Source organism: Mchenga conophoros, linkage group LG3, assembly GCF_057382185.1.
Source record: "Mchenga conophoros isolate Kocher_MC1m ecotype Shallow Benthic linkage group LG3, M_conophoros_male_GT1.1, whole genome shotgun sequence".
NCBI classification, from domain to species: domain Eukaryota; kingdom Metazoa; phylum Chordata; class Actinopteri; order Cichliformes; family Cichlidae; genus Mchenga; species Mchenga conophoros.
In genome coordinates, this window is record NC_140528.1 from 39,056,893 (window position 1) to 39,082,681 (window position 25,789).

Here is a 25,789-nt window from a genome sequence, read left to right on the forward strand (position 1 = left end):
CTTTAGTTGCTCCTAAGTTCTTTAAGTTTCTATGTGTTTTTGGGGTTCATGACTTAATTTTGATTTTTTTTTCTCCATCTCCTTTATATCGTGTCAGATAAAGTCTGTCAGCAGGAGTTCAGCACTTTCTCTCTGATTATTAACAGTCAGAACAGGAGGACTGTTTTTGTAAATGTGGCTGAAAGTAGCGAGAAGGAAATTCCAAACCACAAACTCACAGACATTGAGGATTGTTCACACATGGCTCTGAGGTCTGTGTGGAACACATTTTAAGGCTTTTATGAACACACACATGTTTATTCAGGTTTGCTTAATGAAGTTTAGACAATAATGATCACACTGATGATCTGACAGTTTCCTTCTGGTCCCTCCTCTGAGGTCAGAGCCTGAAGATGTTTAAATCAGACACTCTGAAGGTCTTTGAGTGTGGAGAGAGTAAAACATGTGACATCAATGTCTCAAAGTCACAATAATAATAAGAATGTTTCATCTTTATCAAAGTCACATCACATGTTACAAAGTGCTGTCCCACTGCTGTGTGCACCATACGAACATGTGACACCATCTCAGTGTTTAAGTGTTAGAGTGAACTCCTCATCCTCTCCTTCAGTCTGAACCAGGAAGTGATGTCAGCACAGATCAGAGTTTTTCCTCTTTAACTGAATGCTGTAGGTGAAACATTTAGAGGACACCAGTCAGCTGCTCTGTGATTCCAGTTTTTACAGATTCAAGAAGATCTGAGGCCGACTCAATAATCTGCTGTGAGAACACACTCACATGTGACAGAAACCCTCAGAGACACAAAGTAACATTTTAGTGTTTTGTAATAAAGTAACACACTGACACTGATCACAGCTCCACTTTCTCTGAAAGTAGCTTTGAGCAGCAATCAGCAGGATTCTGGTGAACAGCTGTTCAGGTTTAGGACGGAGCTCAGACGATCCTGGTCACACTGAGCAGCGACTTTGCTCATCTGGACTCTTTGTGTTGTTGTTTGTGTGTTGTTGTTTGATAGCATCACTGTGTCATATATTATGTACTTTATCTGCTTTATACTTTTCTACATAGATCATAACTAGTTCATGTAGTTGTGCTCTTGCACTGGTTGTTGTGTGTGTGTACTTGTGAAGCAGCACTGGATCAATGCATATAACTGATGTGCACATGTCCAACAGAAGAAGGTCGTCATCGTCTGTCCTGTTTCCTTATTCTGTCATTATTGCTCCCAGATATGTGTTATTATTTCAAACATGTGAAGCTGAACTCTGACACATAACATCAAACAGCTCAGCAACCAGTCACACATTCAAATGTAACGCAGCTCTTTGAGTGTTTGAACCTGCTGTTGTGTTGCTTTTGTGTGCTGGTGTCACAGATGGCTGCTGCTGCCGTGACAACAAACACACAACCACTGTCATGTTGTCTGATTTAAAGGACATGAAGAGAGCGGAACAACACAGTTTATTTTTTCAATACGACGTCACAATGATGCCATAAAGTGTCACAAAATCACACACTGCATGAAAACATCTTAAAATCTGAAGTTTTACAGGTTATAAAAGCCAAAGATTTCCAGTTCTGCTCCAATCATGTGGGTAAAGATAATAAATACAAAGGACAAAGGTCAGGGTCACGTGAGGACAAAGCTTTAGTTTGCATCTCCAAACATTAAAACAATATATTAGTCATTGGAGGACATGAACACTCTTTGTTTGAGCTTTTTAAAAGATTATTTTTTCAGTGCAACATTATGTGACTTCACACTGACACAAAGATGAATATAGTCAAAGGAGCTTGCAAAGAAAAGCGTCTGGACTTCTTTAAGTTACTTGAAGACGTTTCACCTCTCATCCGAGAAGCTTCTTCAGTTCTAAGGTCAAATGGTGGAGAGTCCCAGATATAAACCTAGTGGGAGTGAACACAGAGGGACAAAAGGACCCCCTGATGATCCTCTAATCGCCTGAGACAAGGTGTGAAACTGGGCGTGGGTCCCAATCAGCCAGAGTTTCGGGTGAGTTCATTGTGAAACCTGGCCCCACCTTATCATGCGAATTCCTGAGATCAGATGGCCCAGGATGTGAGTGGGCGTTAAGGCGTCTGGGAAGGGATCTCAAAACTGGATTATAGATGGCAGAGAGTTGGTGTCGTAAATCCCCGCCTCTGTTCAAAGATGGTCGCTCACAGTGGACGTAGATGGCTTCTTTCACTCCTCTTTCAAACCATCTGTCCTCTCTGTCCAAAATGTGAACATGGGCATCCTCGAAAGAGTGTCCTTTATCCTTAAGATGCAGATGGACTGCTGAGTCTTGTCCTGTGGAGGTGGCTCTTCTGTGTTGTGCCATGCGCTTGTGAAGTGGCTGTTTGGTCTCTCCAATGTAGAGGTCTGGGCATTCCTCGCTGCACAGTACAGCATACACCACATTGTTAAGTCTGTGTTTTGGCGTTTTATCTTTCGGGTGAACCAGTTTTTGTCTGAGCGTGTTGCTGGGTCTGAAATGCACCGGGATGTCATGCTTGGAGAAAATTCTCCTGAGTTTTTCTGATACACCGGCTACATAGGGGATGACAATGTTGTTGCATCTGTCCTTCTTATCCTCCCTCGTTGGTGTCTGGTCTTCTTTTCTGTGCCTCTTTGCTGACTTTAAGAACACCCATTTAGGATATCTGGGACTCTCCACCATTTGACCTTAGAACTGAAGAAGCTTCTCGGATGAGAGGTGAAACGTCTTCAAGTAACTTAAAGAAGTCCAGACACTTTTCTTTGCAAGCTCCTTTGACTACGATGACCTGGATGACTGAGAACCTTCACAGACATAAAGATGAATATATTGCACTAGATTTACATATTAACACTGCTGACATCAGCACATGATCTATAAAACCTGATGATGTCATGAGGCTGACGTCAGCATGATGCCATAAAGACATCATGAAACATCAGTAGTAGAGCCCTCTTGTTATCTCCTGTAGTCTGAGTGTAGCCATTATAACAGTGAGACAGCACTGCCACCATGAGGTCAAACTGGAGCATTGCAGGTAATAATTCTCTGCCTGAACACTGTTGGAACATCAGATTCGGTTTTATCAGAGTTAAAGGCAGTAATTAGGCTCCAACCTTGTGCAGAGGCTACACCTGATGTTAATAAAAGTCTTTCTATGCAGCCTTGAATAAATATCTGTGTAATATCAGCGCTTTATGCTCGAGTAGAAAAGCAATTAAAGCGGTCCATTTACCATATTTAATGATTTGGGGATGAGACAAACTCCAGGCTTCATACCTGAACCAGCTAAATGACACTATTTGACTTTTTTATTATCACAATAGATACCAAACATACGTTTGTACCAAAACTGAACTCAGTTAGCTGTTAGCTTGCTTTTCGTGTAATACGTACTATTGGTCATTTTTATGAGTCCCATGATTTCTAATCAGTCGGGAAAAGGACAAAGATGGCAGTCAGTGGACATAGTGGATTAATGAGCTAAAGACACGATTTATAGGTTTCATGGTCTGACTGTGTGGATGCTGAGGGTATAGCTGTCTGATATTCTGATTTTTCTGATTGTCTGTCACAGTCGACATTTTGTTGGAGATGATGTATTTGAATGTGAAATTACTTTAAAATTTTGACAAATTTGACAAAATATAGTTTAACATGAATTTTTGAATCCATGTTCACAGACTGTGTCTCGTCAGATTACAAATTTAAATTAATAGTTGAGAGCAGTGAGTTCAGTTAAGTCCACGTATAGAGTATTTAAGTCAGATGGACTGAGAAATCTCAGTGTGGACCATGATATTGATTTTTTTTTAACAGAAGCTCTGTAATTATAATCAATGTTTTCTTCTAATCTTTGTGTTTATTTTATTTTGAACATTAGCATGCATTCTACAAATGTATTTCCCAATTGAAATAAAATCAAGTGGATTGGTGTTTATTTTCAGTTTCAGGCCACAAACTGGTTAATAACCAAAGTGAACACAGTGATGTCTTACACTATAAAGTTTGTGAGGTGAACCGCCCTTAAAATCTCAGAGGAGCTTCTGGCTCAGTCTTAAAGCAGTGATTGGTTTATTTGTGGTTTGTCCTGGTCCCTGCTCATGTTCTGTATTAAAGGATCATTTTTCCTTGTTGTTGGTCTTTGTTTGTCTCATACGTGGTAAATTTGTGTGTGTGTCAGATCTCAGAAATAAAAGAAAAATTTGCAACATGTTTCATTTCATTTTCATTTCTGTGTGCATGTAAGACCAGCCACCAGTGATTCTACAGTGTTTATGGTTTTACTATTAGACAAACTAAACAATTGGAGAGTTACACACAGACTGTTTATCTCCTCAAAATAAACCGTGTTAGATGGGGAGGATGTGGGTTGCATGAAGTTTGAAGGGCAGGCAAGAAGATGACTGAACTAGAGTAACTACAAAAGTATTGAGAGTGACAGCATGGGAAAGTGGTAGTGATGTAAAGAACAGAAAGAAACCAAACACCTGTGAAAAGAGGCAGATGACTTACTACAGATCTGCCTTCTTGAACTTTGGACTAAATGAGAAAAAAATAACTCACCTTTAGCTGCTTCAAGTAAAGAGTGGAAGGGAGTGTTGTCCTTGTAGATGCAGTGCCTGGTATATTCAAATAGAAAAGTTTTAAGCCTAATCTTGAAAGTAGAGATCGTGTCTGTGTCCTGAATCCAAACTGGAAGCTGGTTCCACAGAAGAGGGACGATCTCCCACGATATATGTAGTTTTTCTTATTCACTCGCTCTGTGTTTATACACCTCTCTGCATTTAATCATTAGTTAGTATGTATCTCTTGCTCTCTTCCACAGTGTGTGTTGTCCTGCCTCCTTCCCATCAACCTCAACCAGTCACAGTAGATGGCTGTCCCTCCCTGAGCCTGGTTCTGCCGGAGGTTTCTACCTTTCCAAATGGAGTTTTTGCTTCTGACTTTGACTAAATGCTTCCTCATATGGGGTCATTAATAAATTGTTGGGTTTCTTTGCATTATTGTTGGATTTTTACCCAACAACATAAAGTGTCTTGAGGCGACTGCTTTTGTGATTTAGTGCTAGACACATAAAATTTAATTGCTAACACCAGAATGAATTAAACTGTATAAATTCAAATGATATATTCATTCTGATATACTGCTTTTGTGTTTCTTTGGCACCTCGTGAACTACTCTGTAACATTTCAAGGTGTCCTAGCGTTCACCCCCACATCCACACCACCTACATCCTGGGAGCCTGGGAAGAGGTCGTACCTTGTTTTATTGTTTTACGGTAGGATTAACGTAGCTATGTCAGTTTTAGTCTAAGTGCTTTTTTACATATAGATGAACTGTTGGATTTTCCAGACCAGCAGGTTAAGGAAAGTCGTTTATGGGGCCACACTCTGACCCCCCCCCCCCCCCCCCCCCCCCCCCACACACACACACACACACACACACACACACACACACACACACACACACACACCTCCACATTCCAATGCAAGGAACAAACGTTCACTGAAGCATATAAATAAAGACCGGGGCAGTTTTTCAGGCGCGAGTCTCTCAGTCCGGAGACTTCCCTTGCTAGCAAGAAGTTCTGTGTGTTTCTCTTCTCTGAGTCTTTACTGAAGAAGTGTTTTAGAGTATATTTCTTAACACTAAGTAATCAAGATCACCATAGATATTTGCAGATTAGGGATTTTTTCAATAAAGAAATAAAACATAGTGTAAATCTAAACAAAAATTCAATAATTAAAACCATAACTGAAACCTACAACACAAAAAATTCAGAATAATCGCTACAATTTACAGGCATATAATGAAGGTAAGAGGGATTACAACAGCGTATGTAAAACTGAAGTGGCAGTCAGAGAGAGTTAGGAGTGAATTTATCTGATGAGGAATGGTCACAAATCTGGAAAACACATCAGTCAACGACGTCATCATGTGGCTGGAGACTACATTGTTGGAAAAATGTAATTAGACTTTTTTAACACCCAAAATTAGGAACAAACACACTTCATTAACACAGCCATGTTGGAGAAGCTGTGGAGATGTAAATGTGAATCATTCACATATGTTCTGGTTCTGTCCTAAGACTGCAAAATTTGGGGAAGATGTTCACTTAGTTATAGGTAAAATTCTGTGTTATGTATCCAAGTCTTGTACACTATTATATCTTGGTATCATTATGTGAAACGTGTTGAAAGAAGATAAATACATATTGAAAATTATGCTAGCAGACTGTAAAAAAGCAAATACAAGAAAATGGTACAAATAGACCCACCATCACACTACGAATGGATGAAAATTATAGAAAATTATAGACAAAACACAAATGGGCCAGGGGCGGGAGCGGCAGGTGAGAGAGAGAGAGGAGAGAGCAAAAAACAACAAAACACATGTTGTCTAATACAGGATCAGCTGGTGAGGCACAGGGACCATGACAGTATTAAAATGTATAAATAGTGATAAAGGGTGCTTTATCTGAGTTCTTTGTTGAGTTTTATGCTTAATAGAACTGTTTTACTGTACAAAGTAAAATAAAACACAATGTGGTTTCAATGACAAACAATAAAATTGTTATTCATTTTGTTCTGCCTTTTAGAAGTTAAACTGGTTATTATGCTTGTAAACTGCCCTAGAGCTCCCTCTAGTGGCTGCTTTGTGATATGGGTTTGATTACTTTAAGAAACAAACAGACAATAAAATTGTTATTCATTTGTTTATATTACAGTTATGACCATAACATAAAACGTTTTTTCTTATTTTTCAGTGTTAAATACATTTTTAAACTATGATGCACTTAAATTTAAACATCCAATTTAAACCCTTTTCATGGGCTTTGTTTGACACACAATTGCTTCTTTAATGGGTACAGCATTTTTACGTGCATGTGCACGTAAAATGCAAAATAGTGATATCATCTATAAACATACTGTATGTATGAGGTTTTAAACCTCTCGGCTACCATTCCTTTCTTTTTGCTGTTCTCCACCTGATCATAAAGGACCTTCTTCTTCATTGTTTTACACTTACATCATCTACTTCCACCGAATCACAGTCAGCAGCATGGAGCACGTGTTGGGTGGATGAACCTCTGCCCTGTCTGATTACAGTTTGTACACACACTGCCTCCTGTGGACTCTTATCTTTCTTTAACCTTTAAAGTCTGACAGTTTCTAAAAGAGAGTAAATCTGCTGCTTCAGTTTAAACACTTCACTCATATATTAGTAGCAGGAAGATTAATCATCTAAAGTTCAGTGTGTGACGATTTTGTCTTCTTCTGTTTTATAAACACTACACACGACCGTTAAATGTGCTGATTTCTAACAAAATGTGTTTTTAAATTTTTGAATGTAAATCTTATCCTGATTTCCTGCATTTAGCTCTTTGTTCTCTGTGACCATCAGAGTGAAGTCAAAATCAGCCTCAGACCGTCTCCTGGTTTATAACTAAAACTGAAGTGAAGCCTAAGAGACACCATCAGTTTATTTACAACATTTATTTAAACAGGAAGAGATCTGTCAGCGTGACGAGATTAGGCTTAAAACTTTCCTTTTTGCTAAAGCATACAGTTAGGGCTGGACCAGGTGACCCTTAATCCTCCCTTAGGCTACGTTCACAGTGCAGGTCTTAATGCTCAATTCCAATTTTTTGATCAAATCCGATTTTCTGGTCTGCTTGTTCACACTATAAATAAAATGTGACAGCAAACGCGCTCTAGTTTGAATGCTCAAAGCGGCCCCGCATGCGCAAAAGAAGACGTAACACACAACGCGCTCTGTTTAGACCCAGAGCAAACAATATTGTTTGACTGATGGCCCTTAATATAAAGACTTCGGACTTCACGTTTCCCAATTTTTGCTTTAAGTTATTCTGTTATTTACATAATAATGTAAATAACCTAATAATGATCCTTATTGCTGTTTTAGAGGAGCGGTGCTTCAAAGGATAGTTGCAAATTTCTGTCAGAATCTGCAGATTATACAGTACAAATAAAATGTTAATGTTTCTCCAATGTTGTCTTCCCAACAGTTTCACTGGATGGCCAGGAAGCGTTCGCAATGTCTTCTTCGGCGCTGATAATTGGCGTCTGTTTTGTGTCAGTGACGTAAAAGACTGATTTAATGCGACATGACCGTTCAAACAGCAGTTGCTTTCTAAAACATCAGATATGTATCGGATTCAGTACCACATACGAAAGTGACCCACATCAGATTTGAAAATATCGGATTTGTGCCGTTCACACTGTCATACCATGATCGGATATGGGTCGCATAGGGTCAAAACAATCAGATTTGATGCGCTTTCGCCTGCAGTGTGAACATAGCCATAGTTATGCTTCAATTCATTCATTCATTCAGTTATGCTTCAATTCATTTATTCATTCAATGGGGGCAACAGTGGCTCAGGTTGGGAAGTGCATCTGTAACCGGAAGGTCGCCAGTTCGATCCCCAGGCTCTTTGTTCTGGTCGTTGTGTCCTTGGGCAAGACACTTTACCCTACCGCCTACTGGTTCTGGCCAGAGGGGCCGATGGCACAATATGGCAGCCTCACTTCTGTCAGTCTGCCCCTGGGCAGCTGTGGCTACAACTGTAGCTTGCCTCCACCAGTGTGTGAATGTGAATGAATAGTGGCATTGTAAAGCGCTTTGGGTGCCTTGAAAAGCGCTATGTAAATCCAATCCATTATTAACAGACGTAGGCTGCCGGGGATTCCCATGATGCATTGAGTTTTTCCTTTCCAGTCACCTTTCTCACTCACTATGTGTTAATAGACCTCTCTGCACTGAATCATATCTGTTATTAATCTTTGTCTCTCTTCCACAGCATGTCTTTATCCTCTTTTCCTTCTCTCATTCCAACCAGTCGCAGCAGATGGCCGCCCCTCCCTGAGCTGAGGTTTCTTCCTGTTAAAAGGGAGTTTTTCCTTCCCACTGTCGCCAAAGTGCTTGTTCACAGGGGGTCATTAGATTGTTGGGTTTTTCTCTGTCTCTATGAAGCGCCTTGAGGCGACTTGTTGTGATTTGGCGCTATGTAAACAAAATTGAATTGAAATGAATTGAGGGAGCAGGAACACAAGGAGGAACAGGAGGTTGTTCAGAAAAGAGTCATGATGTGGTTTCTTTCTTTCTTTCTTTCTTTGTGGTTTCTTTTGCATAGCTTAGCATGATGGCTGTAATCAGGGTGAGCAGCTAGCTTGTCTCTGTCCACAGTCAAAGAGAAAGAGCAGCTGCATTATGATGGTTGTTTGTCCATAACTGACGTCTTCAGTTCTCACTGCTGAGACCATCCACCTCAAATTCTTAAGAGAAGACTTTTTCCTCATATCTCTTAGTGTCTTAATTTAACAGTCTAAATCCAAAACTATTCTAAAAATGATTTCTAACAGTTGAACAGTTTCTGAAAGTTATAATAATGTAAAGAAAAGAAAGCAACCAAACTCCTGGGAAAGCAGCAGATGAGCGATTACAGATCTTCCTTGTTGTACTTTAGACTAAATAAAAATCGCTTACGTTTGCTGCTTTAGGTAATGAGTGGAAGGGAGTGCAGTCCTATACCAGTCCTGTGCCTGGTATATTCAATTAGGAAAAAAAGATCAGACGCAAACATGTTTATAATTGTCCACTGACAATGAAGATGTTTCATCGCATGCATTTTCCACATATTTCTACTAATATTGTAGTTTGATTCCAAAAATCAAAGAAAAGGCTGTAAAAGTTTTTTTTAATTGTTCACATTAATATATATTTTCTAAAATGCATTCATATACATTTTCATATGAAGGATATATTTGTGGGTCACATTTGGAGGACCCTTTGTTTCCTTGCGATGATAAAATTGGTCTCCAAATAAAATGCTTTTCAGTTTAATTAATATTGGGCCAAATGACAACAACATATTGTCTCAAAGCACTTTCTTATTGTAAGGTAAATACTCTACAATAACAAAAAGAAAACAAAGAAAACTCATCAATCATATGACTCCCTATGACCCTGTGGGGACTTTGGAGACAGTTGCGACGGAGAAACTCCATTTCAACAGGAAGAAAACTCCAACAGAACATGCTCAGGATGACTGAATAGAGAGAGGACAGTATTAGCTGGTACTCTCACACATGAGCACCTCCAGAGACCTAATCCAGGGCAGGTATGGGGTTATTGGAGAGACAAAGTGGCTGATGTAATCTGCAAAAGCCAGATCTGTTGCATTGGAGAGACCCTGGAGGGAGTCCTTTTCATGTAAATGGCCTCCTTGACTCCGCGCTCAAACCAGCGTTCGTCCCTGTCCAGGATGTGTACATCCTCATCATTGAGTGTCCACTGGCCTGTAGGTGTAAATAGACTGCAGAGTCCTGGCCTGACGAGGTAGCTCTTCTGTGTTGTGCCATCCGCTTGCAAAAATCCTGGCAATCCTCCTGGCACTTAACAGCGTACACCATGTTACTCTGTTTGTGTCGGGGGACCCAATCCTTAGGGTGGACCAGTTTTTGGCGCAGCGTATTTTGGGGTTTAAAAGCCACAGAGACCCGGTGTTTAGAAAAAATGTGTCTCAACTGCTCCGATACTCCTGACACATATGGCATCACTACAGGTTTTCGTTTGGGCAACGGTTGTCCTTCTCTCCTGGATCGGCTGGGGCTTTCTCTAGGTGCATTCCCAGGTTTGACAAAAGTCCAGCTGGGATAACCACATTTACTCAGGGCCTTCTTTTTTTTTTTTTTTGCCTGTCCCATTTGGTTCTTTAGCCATCAGAATTGTTGTCTGAAGACCAACAAGGATACCCAATGGATTTATTTTGCCAAATGGATCATCGTGGCATTGCCGTATTGATCCATTTGATCGCCCTTTGTTTTTATTATTTATTTTATTTTATTTTCAGTTGTTACAGATGGGACAGACATGAGTGAGGGATAGGAAAGGGAGAAAGAAAGAGGAAGGAAAAGAAAAACAGAAAGGGAGAGGGACAGTGAGAAAGGGGAAAAAAATAAATAAATAAAATAAAATCTCCTGGATCACCTGTTGAGAGAGAAAGAATAGAAAACAAGCAAAAAAACCCAAAGCAACATACTAAACACAACACCATCGCATTAATCTAGCTAAGTGTAAACAGCAGTAAATACTAAATATTCAATGTTGTTGTGCAGCACGCAAGACAGGCAGCGCACAATGTGCTTTGAAGTAGCAGCCAAGAAAGGTGTAATTTAAGTCTACGAGCAGTGAACATCCGTGTGCATACCTGTGTGGATCAGCGCGCTTGTATTCAAATGGTTTCCACATGTAATGGTCTGTGTTATAGACAGTGTTGTTGTTAATGTATGTTTGGGGCGTTGCACCCCGGAACCTTCAGAGGTTTTTCAGGGTTCTCGCTGCCAGAATGTTATGTGTGGGACAGTTTCCTGTATGTGTGCGACTAGCTGTGGTTGTTTCTAAAAGTGGGCAGTAAACGTCCTAAAACTGGCACTTGAGTTTCCGAGCATTTTTATCCTGAGGTTATAACACCTTTTTGGAGACGAGGATAAAAGCCGAACGCGGACAGTTTTGAGTTTTTGCTACGGATTTTGCAGTCGGACTACCGCTTCACAACTATGGCGACGATCGGATCGCTCACGGAGTTCGCCGAGGGAGACGGCGACTGGATTGAATATGTCGAGAGGCTGGAACACTTTTTCTTGGCAAACGACATTTCGGACGAAGGAAAAAAAAGGTCAGTTCTTCTCAGTGCGTGTGGAGCGAGGACCTACAAGTTGATACGTAACCTGACGACGCCTCGGAAACCCGGGGACTTCAGTTTCAAAGAACTGGTGACGTTGGTGCAAAATCATCACTGCCCAAAACCCTCCGTGATTGTTCAGCGGTTCAAACTCCACACTCATTCACGCAAGCCGGGAGTTTCGGTGGCGGCGTATGTGACGGAGCTGAGACAGCTATCAGAGCACTGTGAGTTTGGAAGCGTGCTGGATGACATGCTCCGCGACAGGTTGGTGTGTGGTATAAATGATGATGGCATGCAGCGTCGGTTGTTGGGGGAGCCCACACTGGACTTTAAGAAAGCTTTGGAAATTGCTCAGGCAATAGAAACGGCAGCTAATAACACTAAAGACATTCGGAAAGCTAACAACAATATGCACTCAACCGAGGTGCATCATGTATCTCGGAGTGTGAGGGGCAAACCGAGGGAGCTTTTGGAGTGTTACCAGTGTGGGGGAGCACACTTTGCCAAGGACTGTGTTTTCAAAGACAGTACCTGCCATAACTGCAAGAAAAAGGGGCACTTAGCCAAGAAATGCAGGGGCACTAAGGAGAAATCAAAGAAGGAATGGAAGACAAAACACAAACTAAACACGCATCACCTGCAGGGCATGGCGCCTGAGGAGGATGAGTGTGTTTTCAACATGTTTAATCTGGTTGGCTTTAATAAGTGCTGTGCGGAGCCCATCTATGCCACTATCCAGGTAAATGGGAAGGAGCTACAAATGGAGGTGGACACAGGGGCTTCAGCTTCGGTGATCAGCCAAGCCACCTACCACAGCTTGTGGCACTCGGGCGGGGCACCAGCTCTCCAAGCGACTGAGATAAGCCTGAGACAGTACACGGGTGAATGCATTCCCCTGCTTGGTGCTATAGAGGTGCATGCAGCATATCAGGGTCAAGAAGCGGCAGCAACACTACTGGTGATGAAAGGGGAGGGGCCTAGTCTGCTGGGTCGTGACCTTCTGCAGAAAATCCGCCTGAACTGGTGGGAAATCAGGTATGTAAAGGTAATAGTAGAGTTACTGGGAAAGTATGCAGATGTGTTCAAGAATGAATTGGGCACTCTCCGGGGCACCACTGTGAAGCTGTGTGTGGATCCTTTTGCCCAGCCACGCTTTTTCAAACCATGCACTGTACCATACGCCATGAAGGCCAAGGTGGAAGCAGAGTTGGAGAGACTACAACAGATAGGGGTCATTGAGCCAATAGAGTTCTCGGACTGGGCAGCCCCGATTGTACCAGTGTTGAAAGAGGACAGAGGGGTGCGTATATGCGGTGATTACAAACTGACAGTGAACCAAGCCTCTCAGCTCGACGCCTACCCTCTGCCTCGAGCGGATGACCTGTTTGCCACACTGGCGGGTGGTCGGACATTCACAAAGTTGGATATGAGTCATGCTTACCAGCAGTTGCTGCTGGATGAGGAATCAAAAAATTATGTGACAATAAACACACACAAGGGGCTGTTCAAGTACAACCGCCTGGTGTTTGGCGTTGCATCCAGTCCAGCTATCTTTCAGCGCACCATGGACAATCTTCTGCAAAACATTCCTGGTGTTGCTGTTTACTTGGATGACATTTTAGTTACAGGTAAAACAGAAGAGGAGCATCTGCGTAACCTTGAGCAGGTGTTGAAGAAGCTCTCAGAAGCTGGGTTGCGTTTGAAGCGCAGTAAGTGTGTTTTCGAAGCCCCTAGCGTGACATACCTGGGTCATCGCATCTCTGCACAGGGCCTGTCCCCACTGGAAGAGAAAGTGAGGGCAGTAAAAGAAGCCCCGAGTCCAAAGAATGTAGCTGAACTAAGATCATTCTTGGGCTTAGTGAACTATTATGGGAAGTTTTTGCCTGACCTCTCCAGCATGCTTGCTCCCCTGTATGGGCTACTGCACAAAGACAGTCAGTGGAGGTGGTCCCAAGCACAGGAGAAGGCCTTCAGACGGGTAAAATAACTGTTACAATCGGCATCGCTCCTGGTGCATTTTGATCCGGAGAAGGAGGTGGTCCTGTCCTGTGATGCCTCCCCGTATGGCATAGGAGCTGTTCTTTCCCATCGCATGGAAGAGGGGGAAGAGAAACCGGTCGGATATGCGTCACGCACGCTCACAGCAGCAGAAAAGGGCTATTCACAGCTTGAGAAGGAAGGCTTAGCAATAGTTTTTGCTGTGAAACGATTTCATCAGTACCTGTATGGCCGCCCATTTACTGTTGTTACAGACCATAAGCCCCTCCTGAGTCTCTTTAGTGAAACAAAAGGCATCCCACCGATGGCTTCAGCCCGGGTTCAGCGCTGGGCATTAACACTGTCGGCATACCAGTATCGCATTGTTTATAAGGCGGGACCTGAAAATGCGAATGCAGATGCTTTCAGCCGCCTCCCCCTCCCGGAGGTCCCCGACCAGTCGAACTTGCCCCCAGAAATTGTGTTTTTGCTGGACAGGTTGGCGAACTCTCCGGTCTGTGCTAAAAACATCAAAGCATGGACTGAACGGGATCCAGAGTTATCTCAGGTTAAACAGTGGCTGTTGCAGGGCTGGCCAGCAACAGTGGAGCAGGATCAGCTCAAACCGTATGCCAAGCGTCAGCAGGAGCTCAGTGTTCAAGATGGCTGCATCCTGTGGGGTTCCCGAGTCATTGTTCCGCCTCCAGGTCGGTCACAGATCATTGAAGTGTTGCATGAGGCTCATCCAGGGATTTCTCGAATGAAAAGTCTGGCAAGGTCATTCGTGTGGTGGAATGGACAGTGCCTTGGAAGACAAGGTAAAAGCCTGTTCTCAATGTCAGTCAAACCAAAAAATGCCGCCACCTGCCCCACTCCACCCATGGGAGTGGCCTGGCCATCCATGGTCCAGGCTTCATCTAGATTTTGCCGGCCCCTTTTTGGGCCACATGTTCCTGGTGTTGGTGGATGCGCATTGAAAATGGCTGGATGCCCACATAATGCCGACCATCACAGCCCCAGTCGTCACAGACACACTCCGGAGAATCTTTGCAACACATGGATTACCTGAGGCAGTGGTCACGGACAATGGGCCCACATTCACAAGTGGGCTCTTCCAAGAATTTATAGAGAGAAATGGGATCCGACATATCCGCACAGCACCCTACCACCCTGCCTCTAATGGCTTAGCGGAGCGCGCCGTGGAGACACGGAAAGACGGTCTAAAAAAAATGCCAGGTCTTTCCATAGAAAAGAGGCTCTGCCGTTTCCTGTTTCAGTATCGCATCACGCCTCATACAACCACAAGCTTGTCCCCAGCGGAGTTGCTGATGGGGAGGAAGCCCAGATCTCATCTTGACCTTCTTCGCCCAGATGTGGGAGCCAGAGTCACCCAGTCACAAGGTGGGCAGAAGGTGAGACATGATCTACATGCCAGAGGCTGTGTTTTTAAGCAGGGAGACTGTGTGTATATCAAAAACTTCACGGGTGGCTCACGGTGGCTGCCTGGTGTCATTCACCACAGTTCAGGGCCAGTATCTTTTGTGGTGGAGTTGTTGGATGGCAGACAAGTTCGCAGGCACAAGGATCATGTGAGAGCCCGCACGGATGGAGCTGAGAAGAGGGCTCAGAGTGGTTTGCACGCACATGGTGGAGACAGGGCTGTGGACATTGTGGGGCCTCAGAGTGGTTCACCTGAAGGGGAAGTCGTGTCAGCAGCCCCTGAGATCGGGATTGGTTCTTCAGTATCACCAGAAGGGCTGGTGGAGCAATCTAAGTCACCTGAGCCGAACCCGGCCACAGGAGCTCAGCAGGCTCCTAGCCTGGAGAACCCAGCAGAAGGACTGAGAAGGTCAAGCCCCCCTGATAGACTGAATTGTTAAAATAATGTGGTGTTGAATTCTCCCTCTCTTTTCGTACTTATGCATAATTGCTATGTTGTGGGTTTTTGCTTAAGGGGGGGGGGGGGGGGAGTGTTATAGACAGTGTTGTTGTTAATGTATGTTTGGGGCGTTGCACCCCGGAACCTTCAGAGGTTTTTCAGGGTTCTCCCTGCCGGAATGTTATGTGTGGGACAGTTTCCTGTATGTGTGCGACTAGCTGTGGTTGTTTCTAAAAGTGGTCAGTAAACGTCCTAAAACTGGCACTTGAGTTTCCGAGCATTTTTATCCTGAGGTTATAACAGTCTGCAAGAGGATGTAGCGAACCATAGCCCCGTCCGCCAGGGCATGAAGCAGGCATGGAGGAGATCCAGGCCCCAGACATCCAGAGGCCCCAGAGCACGAGAGCCCAAGGAGGACCACCGGAGGGGCATCTGTGCCACCCTCATGGGAAGGGCTGAGGATCCCCAGACGAGGCGTTACCCAGTAGCCACCGAGCAGAAGCTAGAGGTGGCTGCACCGGCGTGCCCGCCGGCTCTGCCAGCAGCCAGCTGTGCCAGAGTGAACTGAGCCGCAGGCCCAGAGGCCGGAGGCCCGAGGGCCCCCCGCACCCCGGAGGAGGCCTGACCGAGCAACAGGTGCCAGGCCCCGCCAGGTAGCCACCGGGAGTGAGCCGGTACATACCTGAGCGCCCAGCCCCGAACACCAAGAACCACCAATGCACCGACCAGTCACCGGCAGGGAGTGTGGTGAGGGGAGATAGACCTTGGAGGGCCTGGGAGTTCCCAGAGAGGTGGAGTCTAACCTGACATATAGACACAGACAAACAGGCACACATAGACACAAACATGCGTTCCCACCCTCATGCACACATATATAAACACTCAGCACTCACCCAACGTAAGGACTGACATAAATGGACATGTACACACAATCACACTCCCCAAACATACTCTACACTCCGGGTCCAGGTACCCTCGCCCCCAGAGGGGGAAACAGAACCCAGACCCAAGAGATGTTACACTTCCCCCCGGGGTGGAGGCAAGCAGACCGTCCCAGGCTCCGCAGCAGCAGGGAGGCCAATCGGACAGCCAACATCTCCTGTTGGCCCTGAGCCAACTCAGGGCCTTCTTGATGTGCTGTTCTTCTGCCTCCCTGGCCGCTGTGTCAGTGGGGATGGTTTTCGCTCTGTATTGTAGCGTCCTGATCCTGATGACATCCAGTTTGTGCTCCAGTGGATGATGAGAGTCAAACCTTAGATACTGATCCGTATGCGTAGGTTTACGGTACACGTCAGCTTTTAGATGTTCCCCATTACTGATGGAAATGATGGTGGTCTTCGATCAGTGGGTTTTGGTTAGTGGTTGTTGATCAATGGTCATGAGAGCTTTGCATAATTATGATCAAGGAACTGACCTCCCAGCCCATTGTTGATTCAGTGGGCTGGTTTCAGTCATTATGCAAATGTACTGTTTATAAGATTTGGGGAAACCTGCAGTCAGCTGAGACTGAAGAAGTCACTTGGATGAGTGACGAAACGTTTCTCCCACAAAACGCTACGTCCAGATGAACAGATTCAACTTTTGGAGATTTACTTTGCTGGATGATTGAGAATGCATCAAGACAAAATATTGTTTGCTCTGGGTCTAAACAGAGTGTGTTGTGTGTGACGTCTTCTTTTGCGCATGCGGGCCGCTTTGAGGGTTCACACTAGAGCACGTTTGCTGTCGCATTTTATTTATAGTGTGAACAAGCAGACAAAAAAATCAGATTTGATCAAAAAATCAGAATTAAGCATTAAGACCTGCAGTGTGAACGTAGCCTAATTATTTTCTCCTCTCTCTCTGTGAGCGCTGAGTCCAGTGTCAGCTTCAGAAATATTCCCCTCTGAAACCCCTTGGTGTGAGGAACTTGTTTTAAATAAAACTGCTCTTCTCTCTGGGCTGAACCTTGACAGTTTTAGACAGCTTAATTTAACCGCAGCTATTTTATCTCTCACATGAAACTTTGAAATCACTTCTCAACCAAACAGATCATGCAAAAACAAGAACAGAGAGAGGAAAAAAAATGGTTTCAGACAAACACACACACACACACACATGCGCACGCAGCAAAAATCATTACAGGACCAGTTGGAGTAGAAAGCTGAGAGACACATACTTACTAATCACACAGAACTGCTGAGGACCCAGTTCACTCACAGATTTCAAAAGCCTTAGTGATTATTATCCAGCATTAGTATCTGAACCTGGAATCATTTCTATGGAAACTGAATTTTATGTAAACGTTAAATTTAATCTGATGCAATCAGGTTTAAACTCACGTTCTGTTATTCACTGAAAATACAGACATTTAGAACAAACTAAGACCATCTGTGCTAGAGGAAATGTCTGCTGTGACTGCATCACTCTGCTTAGCTTTGTTGTTATTCAGCCTCTGCATGTTTACCTCTGCAGGTGAGTTTTACCTGTCAGGAGATAAATGCCATTTCAATGATAGATAAAGACAAAGAAATTGAGTAGGATTATTTCATATTCATTCCGTTTGTCTGTGTGTGTGCAGGCAACATGAGCCTGCACACATTAATTTTGTGATAAGTGATATTATTGAAAATTCTCTGTGTGTAAGTACAGTTTAGTGCTGTCTCATCATCACTCTGATTGACTGCTGTAGAAGTGAATGTAAAAGGTTAACATATGTGTTAAGTTGAAATGTGTGGCTGGTAAATCTGGATTACACTAATAGTTAAAAAATTAAGAGATAAAAAGACTTATGGGGATGTTAGTTCAGTTTATGTCTTCATACAAGGAAATAAAGGGAACACCCCAGTTATATTTTGGTCTTTGTTATATCGTTCAGTGTTAAATCAGTATTTTCTAATTACACTTTACATCTTCCATGGCATTACTTAAAAAATACCACTAGGTGGCGCATAGCGGCCAGGAGGAGCGTAAACCCCCCTGGGAGGCAAATCTGCAGAATAAATCCTGCAGTTGAAACGTAAACAAGTTCATGATCTGTGCCTCTTTATTTCAATACACAGCTGCAGGATCTAGGATCGCACCCCTCCCAGGCACCTGTCACACCAGGGGGGCAACAATCGTGGGGGCTCGTCCGGGATTAGTGCCTCCTCTTGACGGCAGCTAATCATAAAGTAATAAACTAAGACCAACGTGCTACGTCTGCTCCATCTGTGGTACCAGAATGGCGGCTGTGCAGGAGCTGCGACGAGGAATACAGAGAAAGCTTCATGAGCTTATTAACACTGCTAAGGCAGAGGTGTTGTACAAGCTTGTAGACACCATCAAGGATGAGGTGAAAGATGACCTACCAGGAGATGATGCAACAGAGGTGGAACTCTATGACTTCATTGTGGACTTTTTGAAAAGTGACCGGCTGGCAAGTCAGGAGGACCAAGGCATGTCTCGCCTGCTAGTATTCAACGACTTCATCACTGACCTGCAACGACCTCCGGTGGCTGCAGATGAGGACTGTGAGCTGGGTGCAGAAACAGACTCTGTGGTAACACCTTCAGTAGTTAGTGTGAACGCAGATAGAACCTGCATGGTAACCAGTCAAGTAACTGATGTTATAAAACTGGCAGATGTTGCAGCGCTCCTGCCTCGTAGAGAATTCAAGCTCCACAGTGGACAGATTTCTGACTCAGATTCAGATGTTAGTTATAGCTCTCTGTGTAGACAGATTGATGAAGGGCTAGCTGAGAATTTTACAGAAGCAGAGATAATCCGAACTGTCCTAAAGATTATTAAACCAGGTACATTTAAGGATATGCTAATGACCAAACCTGGATTAACGGTGGCTGAGCTCAAACGGTTCCTCAGAGCACACCTGAGAGACAAGAGCAGTGCAGAGCTATTTCAGGAGCTTAGCAATGCTAAACAACAGGACAGAGAAAGTCCACATCAGTACATGTACCGGCTAATGGGGCTAAAACAGCGTGTGATGTTTGCTTCTCAGCAGAGTAGCTCAGAGTTCCAATATACCAGTCAACTGATTCAAGGAGTATTTCTTCACTCATTGTATCAGGGAATGAGTGAGAAATACGCTCATGTCCGAAGAGACCTAAGGCCTCTCATTTCTAACATGAGTTGTGCTGATGACTTTATTCTAGAGATAATGACCAAGTCAGTTAGTGAAGAAGTTGAGAGACAGACTCGCCTAGGTCAGACACAGAAAGCAAAAGCAGTCACTGTTAGTGCCATGCAGCAGGGTGAAAGACAACCCGCAGCTCAGCCTCCAGCCGAGGTCCAAGCCACCGTCCTGCAAACCCAAGCTGAAGTTCAGGCACAACGAGCAGCCCTGCATGAACTAACAGCACAGGTGTCTGTTTTGGCCAAGGCTATTGAGAAGGCTCTCACTTCAGAGGGAAGTCCCTCTGGGTCCACACAGGTCAGCTCACTTAATACTGCCCAACCATCCAAGTCCTCTGTGAAAGGAAAATGCAGGCCCTGTATAACCCAAGGGATTGCCAGTTGTAACCACTGTTTCCGGTGTGGCCAGGAGGGACACCGGGCGGTGGGCTGTCTGTCCAAGAACAAATCGGGAAACATCAGAGGGTCACTGGGGAGGGACCACCAGTGATCAGACAAGAGCCAGGGTCCCAAACCATTGTAACAAACCATGAGAGCAGGACTCCAACTGATAATCAGCCACTCCTAAGGAAGAGAGCGGGGAAAGGAAACCGTGTAGCTCGACTGATAGGCAAAAGGTGTATGCTTACCTGTCACCTTAATGGGGTACCAACTGAGGTGCTACTGGACAGTGGTGCTCAGGTCACGATAATGGCAAAGTCGTGGCTAGAGAAGCACCTACCAGACACAAAAGTCAGGTCGCTTGAAGAGTTTTTGCCAAATGATCCACTCAGAATAACAGCAGCTAATGGGACGGATGTCCCCTTTGAGGGTTGGGCTGAGGTACTTGTGGAAATCAGAAGTGAAAAACATGGCCAGATAGCCATACATGTACCCATGCTAGTGAGTCAGAGCTGTGTGAACGGTTTGTTACTAGGTTTCAATGTGATAGAGGAGCTCATCCTTGAAAGTCTGGAAAGATCAGGGAGTGTCATGTTAAGTGATTTGCTAGCAGAGGCATTAAAACTCCATCGAGATACTGCTGAAACAATTGTTTCTGTTGTCAGCGAAACCCCAACGGGCCAACAAACTAGGAATGAGATGATCAGATTAGGAAAGAGAGGTCTCACAGTTCCTAGTGGCCAAATATGTCAAGTGAAATGCCATATCAGGGGTTGGCCTGAGGAGGGGACAATGTTATTTGAACCAGCATTAAAAAGAGATGTCCCAGATGGACTGGATTTATTTCCTGCTTTAGTTAATGTGTCTCCTGGTGCATCTAAGACTGTAAAAATCCCAGTCTGCAATTCAACCAAACATGATATCTTCTTGCCACCAAGGATGGCCTTGGGCTACCTAGAAGGAATCATAGACAGCAGGCCGATTGATTTTGGTCCCCCTTATCAGCAGTCAGGGCAGTCAAGTACTGATACACATATACGTACCACGCAGGGTAGCCAAGCCAGTCACAACAGTATCCCAGAGACTTATACATCAAAAAAATGGCATCCTCCTGTTAACTTGGAGCATCTTGATCAGCAGCAGCAGGAAGTTGTGCGTCAGATGCTCTTTGAGGAATCTGATGTGTTTGCTAAAGGGGAGGGAGACATAGGTTGCATACCCAACTTGCAGCTGAAGATTAATGTAACCGACAACAATCCAGTCCAAAAGTGCTATAACTCTATCCCTAAGCCTTTGTACCAGGAGGTTAAAGACTATGTAAAGAATCTCCTAGACAGAGGTTGGATCCGCAAATCTGTGTCCTCTTACTCCTCTCCAGTTGTCTGTGCCCGTAAGAAGGACCAGAGTTTGCGGCTATGTGTGGACTTTAGGGGACTGAACAAAAAAACAGTCGCAGATCGTCATCCCTTGCCGCGCATACAGGACTTACTTGACAACCTGGGTGGTAACACATGGTTCTCGATATTAGATCAAGGAAGCGCATATCACCAAGGGTTTGTAAGTGAGGAATCCAGACACCTTACAGCTTTCAGCACACCGTGGGGGCTTTATGAATGGATTCGAATCCCATTTGGTTTGACAAATGCACCTGCAGCATTCCAAAGGTGTATGGAGGGAGTGCTGGACGGAATTAGAGATGAGTGCTGTGCTCCATATCTTGATGATGTGTTGTGTTATTCTACATCCTTTGAGGCACATGTCAACCACCTCAGACAAGTTCTGGGCCGCATGAGAGAACACGGAATCAAACTGAGACCTGCGAAGTGTGAGTTGTTCAAAAGAGAGGTTCGTTATCTTGGACGTTTAGTATCAGCAGATGGAGTTAAGATTGATCCAAAGGACTTGGAGGCCGTCATGGCTCTGAAAGATAAAGTGCCTCACACTGTTGGAGATGTTAAGTCCTTGCTGGGATTCCTGGGGTACTATCGCTCCTTCATTCAAGACTTTTCCCGGTTGGCCAAGCCGCTGTTTGAACTTCTCCAGAAACCTAGCAATCCTGACAAAGGTAAAAACAACAATCAACATGAGACAAATGGAAACAAAAGCAGAGCTAAGAAGGAAGAAAAAGGACAGCTGCCATCAAAAACACCCATCAGATGGGCAGCAGAGCACCAGGCTGTTTTGGCTAAACTTGTGGATGTGCTGACGACTCCACCCACCCTAGCATACCCAAACTTCAACCTTCCATTCATTCTACACACAGACGCATCAGGTGACGGATTAGGTGCAGTGCTGTACCAGAGTCAGGAAAACAAGTTACGTGTCATCGGATATGGCTCAAGAACACTGACATCGGCTGAGAGAAACTATCACCTTCACTCTGGTAAGCTCGAGTTCTTAGCACTCAAGTGGGCCATCTGTGATAAGTTTCGAGACTACTTGTATTATGCCCCGACATTCACAGTCTACACTGATAACAACCCCTTAACATACGTTCTGAGCACTGCCAGACTAAACGCCGTTGGACATAGGTGGGTTGGTGAGCTAGCTGACTTCCACTTTGACATCAAATACAGACCAGGGAAGCTGAATATAGATGCAGACACCCTGTCAAGGTACCCAGTAAAACTCCAAGACAGAATGGCAGATCACACAGAGACTATGTCATCAGAGGTTGTGTCCACAGCATGGCAAAGAAGCAAAGCAAGGCAGGGAGATGAGGTGCCCGGGGCAGCAGCCTTACAGGTGAATAGGGGAAATGCAGACACTGTGCCACCTGAGAGTATTTCCAATATTACATCTGCAGATATTCAGGCAGCACAGCAGGATGATACAGCCATAAAGGAGGTGCTTTCGCTAAAGCTCAGAAACTGGACTCCTAATGAAAGGGATAAGAGAAAAATGAGCAAACAAACGAAAAGACTGCTTTACGAATGGAAGAAGCTAGTGGTGGAGGAAGCAATACTGTATCGACTGAATCGTCAGCATCAACAACTTGTGCTTCCTGAAAAGCTAAAGCCCCTGGTGCTGAAAGCACTTCACAATGACATGGGTCATGTTGGCGCCGATAAAGTAACACACCTTGCCCGGGAACGGTTTTACTGGCCCAACATGCAGGATGACATAGAGGACTATGTAAACAAAAGGTGTGTCTGTATTAAACAGAAACGTCCTAATCTTCCCCAAAGAGCTCCGATGGAACATATAACCACCAGCAGTCCTCTCGAGTTGCTTTGTATTGACTACCTACACCTAGAGCAAAGTCAGGGCTATGAGTACATTCTTGTTCTTGTCGACCACTTTACACGCTTTGCCCAGGCGTATCCAACAAGGAATAAATCTGGGAAAACCGCAGCTGACAAAATATTCCATGACTTTATCCCTCGCTTTGGATACCCAGAGAAACTCCACCACGATCAGGGGAGGGAGTTTGAGAATACCTTGTTCAGCAGGTTAGAACGGCTGGCTGGTATTGGTCATTCACGAACAACGCCATATCACCCGCAAAGCAATCCAGTAGAGAGACTTAACCGGACCCTCCTTCAAATGTTGCGTACTCTGGAGGAGGAGAAAAAGATTCAGTGGAAAGACCATCTGGCTCATGTTATACATGCCTATAATTGTACAAGGCATGAGGCCACTGGGTTCTCCCCATTTTTTCTTCTATATGGCCGATCTCCACGTTTGCCTGTGGACTTGTTGTTTCCGCCCAAAAGAAATCCTGAAACATCGGATCGACAGTCATATGCACAGAAATGGGAAAAGAAGATGCGTTTTGCATATGAAATGGCAGCAAAAAACAGTGAGAAATCCTCTGCTAAGGGCAAGAGACAATATGACCGTGCAGTGAGAGGTGTTGTTCTCTGTCCAGGCGACCGAGTGCTCGTGAGAAACCTGTCAGAACGTGGTGGACCCGGCAAGCTGCGGGCTTACTGGGAGCAGGTAGTGCACCGTGTGGTGGAAAGAGTCGACAATGGACCGGTTTACCGAGTACAGCCTGAAAAGGGTCCCAAAACAGTGCGAGTACTCCACAGGAACCTACTGCTTCCAGTAAATGAACTGCCCCTGGAGGAAACTCCTCTTTCACAACCTGAAGAGAGACCGTACAAGGTAACAAAACAGAAAACGGCAGTTGTTGACACACATGACCAAAACACAGACAGTTCTGATGAAGAATACTCTTACCAAAAGATTCCATGTTACAGGCTGCGATTTAGAGAGAAAGAACAACCACCGACAGTACACCATCCTCAGGTTGAGCAAAGACTAAGAGCCACAGCTCATGAATTCCACCCTTCCGTCGTGGAGGAAACTAACATCCCAGAACTAGGCGATAATGTACCACAGAGACACTACAGAGCTTTGGAGGACGCTGCCCTGGAAGACGAACATCACACTGAGCCAGACCTGTGTACCAAGCCACCAGTTAACCCAACAGTTGATGGGAATAAACCACCGGAAGAAATAGAGATTTCGAGGAGAACGCAGCGGACTGCCAGGCCGAGAGAGATGTTCACCTATAACACCCTGGGACAACCATCATACCAGCAATGGAATGCAGGGGTGAACTCTCTCCTGCCCACATACCCTCTCCAGGGTATTCCCAGTACTCTTCCACTCCCATACTTCACATACCCACATCCATACCTGGACACCTGTTACCTTCAACCACAGTAACTAGAAACATACATCCCTTAACATGACAAAAGTCAGGAGACCTATATAAAAAAAAAAAGGGGAGAGTGTAAAAGGTTAACATATGTGTTAAGTTGAAATGTGTGGCTGGTAAATCTGGATTACACTAATAGTTAAAAAATTAAGAGATAAAAAGACTTATGGGGATGTTAGTTCAGTTTATGTCTTCATACAAGGAAATAAAGGGAACACCCCAGTTATATTTTGGTCTTTGTTATATCGTTCAGTGTTAAATCAGTATTTTCTAATTACACTTTACATCTTCCATGGCATTACTTAAAAAATACCACTAGGTGGCGCATAGCGGCCAGGAGGAGCGTAAACCCCCCTGGGAGGCAAATCTGCAGAATAAATCCTGCAGTTGAAACGTAAACAAGTTCATGATCTGTGCCTCTTTATTTCAATACACAGCTGCAGGATCTAGGATCGCACCCCTCCCAGGCACCTGTCACACCAGGGGGGCAACATGAACAGTGTTACTTTGACCTTTAACCTCGCTGCGCTGTGTTGTTTCCTCTTTTTCAGATCACAAAATCATCACAGCTGAGTCTGGACAGGACGTCACTCTGACATGTCAAGCTCAAGCCCACATCGTCATAGTTGTAGAGTGGAGCAGAACTGACCTGGAAGATGAAGAACTTGTCCTTTTATATCAGCATGGATGACTTGTTCCAGATTACCAGCATCCATCTTTTGAGAACCAGGTGGATCTGAAGGACAGACAGATAGTTGATGGAGACGTGTCTTTGATTCTGAAGAATGTGAGACAAGATGATGCTGGAACATACGAGTGTCATGTCATCAAGAGAGCTGGAAAACCTTTGAAGCTCATCAATCTGAAAGTTGGTTCTCCAAGTGAGTGAGGAGTGTTCAGTGTGTTTGAGATCTTCGGCTCTTTTAGCTGCGCTGCCTTATTGCTCCTAAATAGCTCTGTTTTCACGATCACTGAGATCCTTCTATTTTAGCCTAGCTGTGAATGATCTGTATTGGTAGTGTCCCGATTCGAAATATTGAGGCAAGGAACAAACCAACACT

The 25,789-nt window shown here is 44.4% G+C and overlaps 1 long non-coding RNA gene across 1 annotated transcript; it reads right to left on the reverse strand.

Annotated features, from left to right (window-relative positions):
* Positions 1-6,703: 6,703 nt before the first annotated feature.
* LOC146578564 (uncharacterized) lies at positions 6,704-25,460 on the reverse strand. The gene is made up of 2 exons (XR_014891499.1): positions 25,378-25,460; positions 6,704-19,064 (listed from the first exon to the last, which is right to left on the reverse strand). It is a non-coding gene; the product is annotated as an uncharacterized LOC146578564 (long non-coding RNA).
* Between the last annotated feature and the right edge of the window lie 329 nt (positions 25,461-25,789).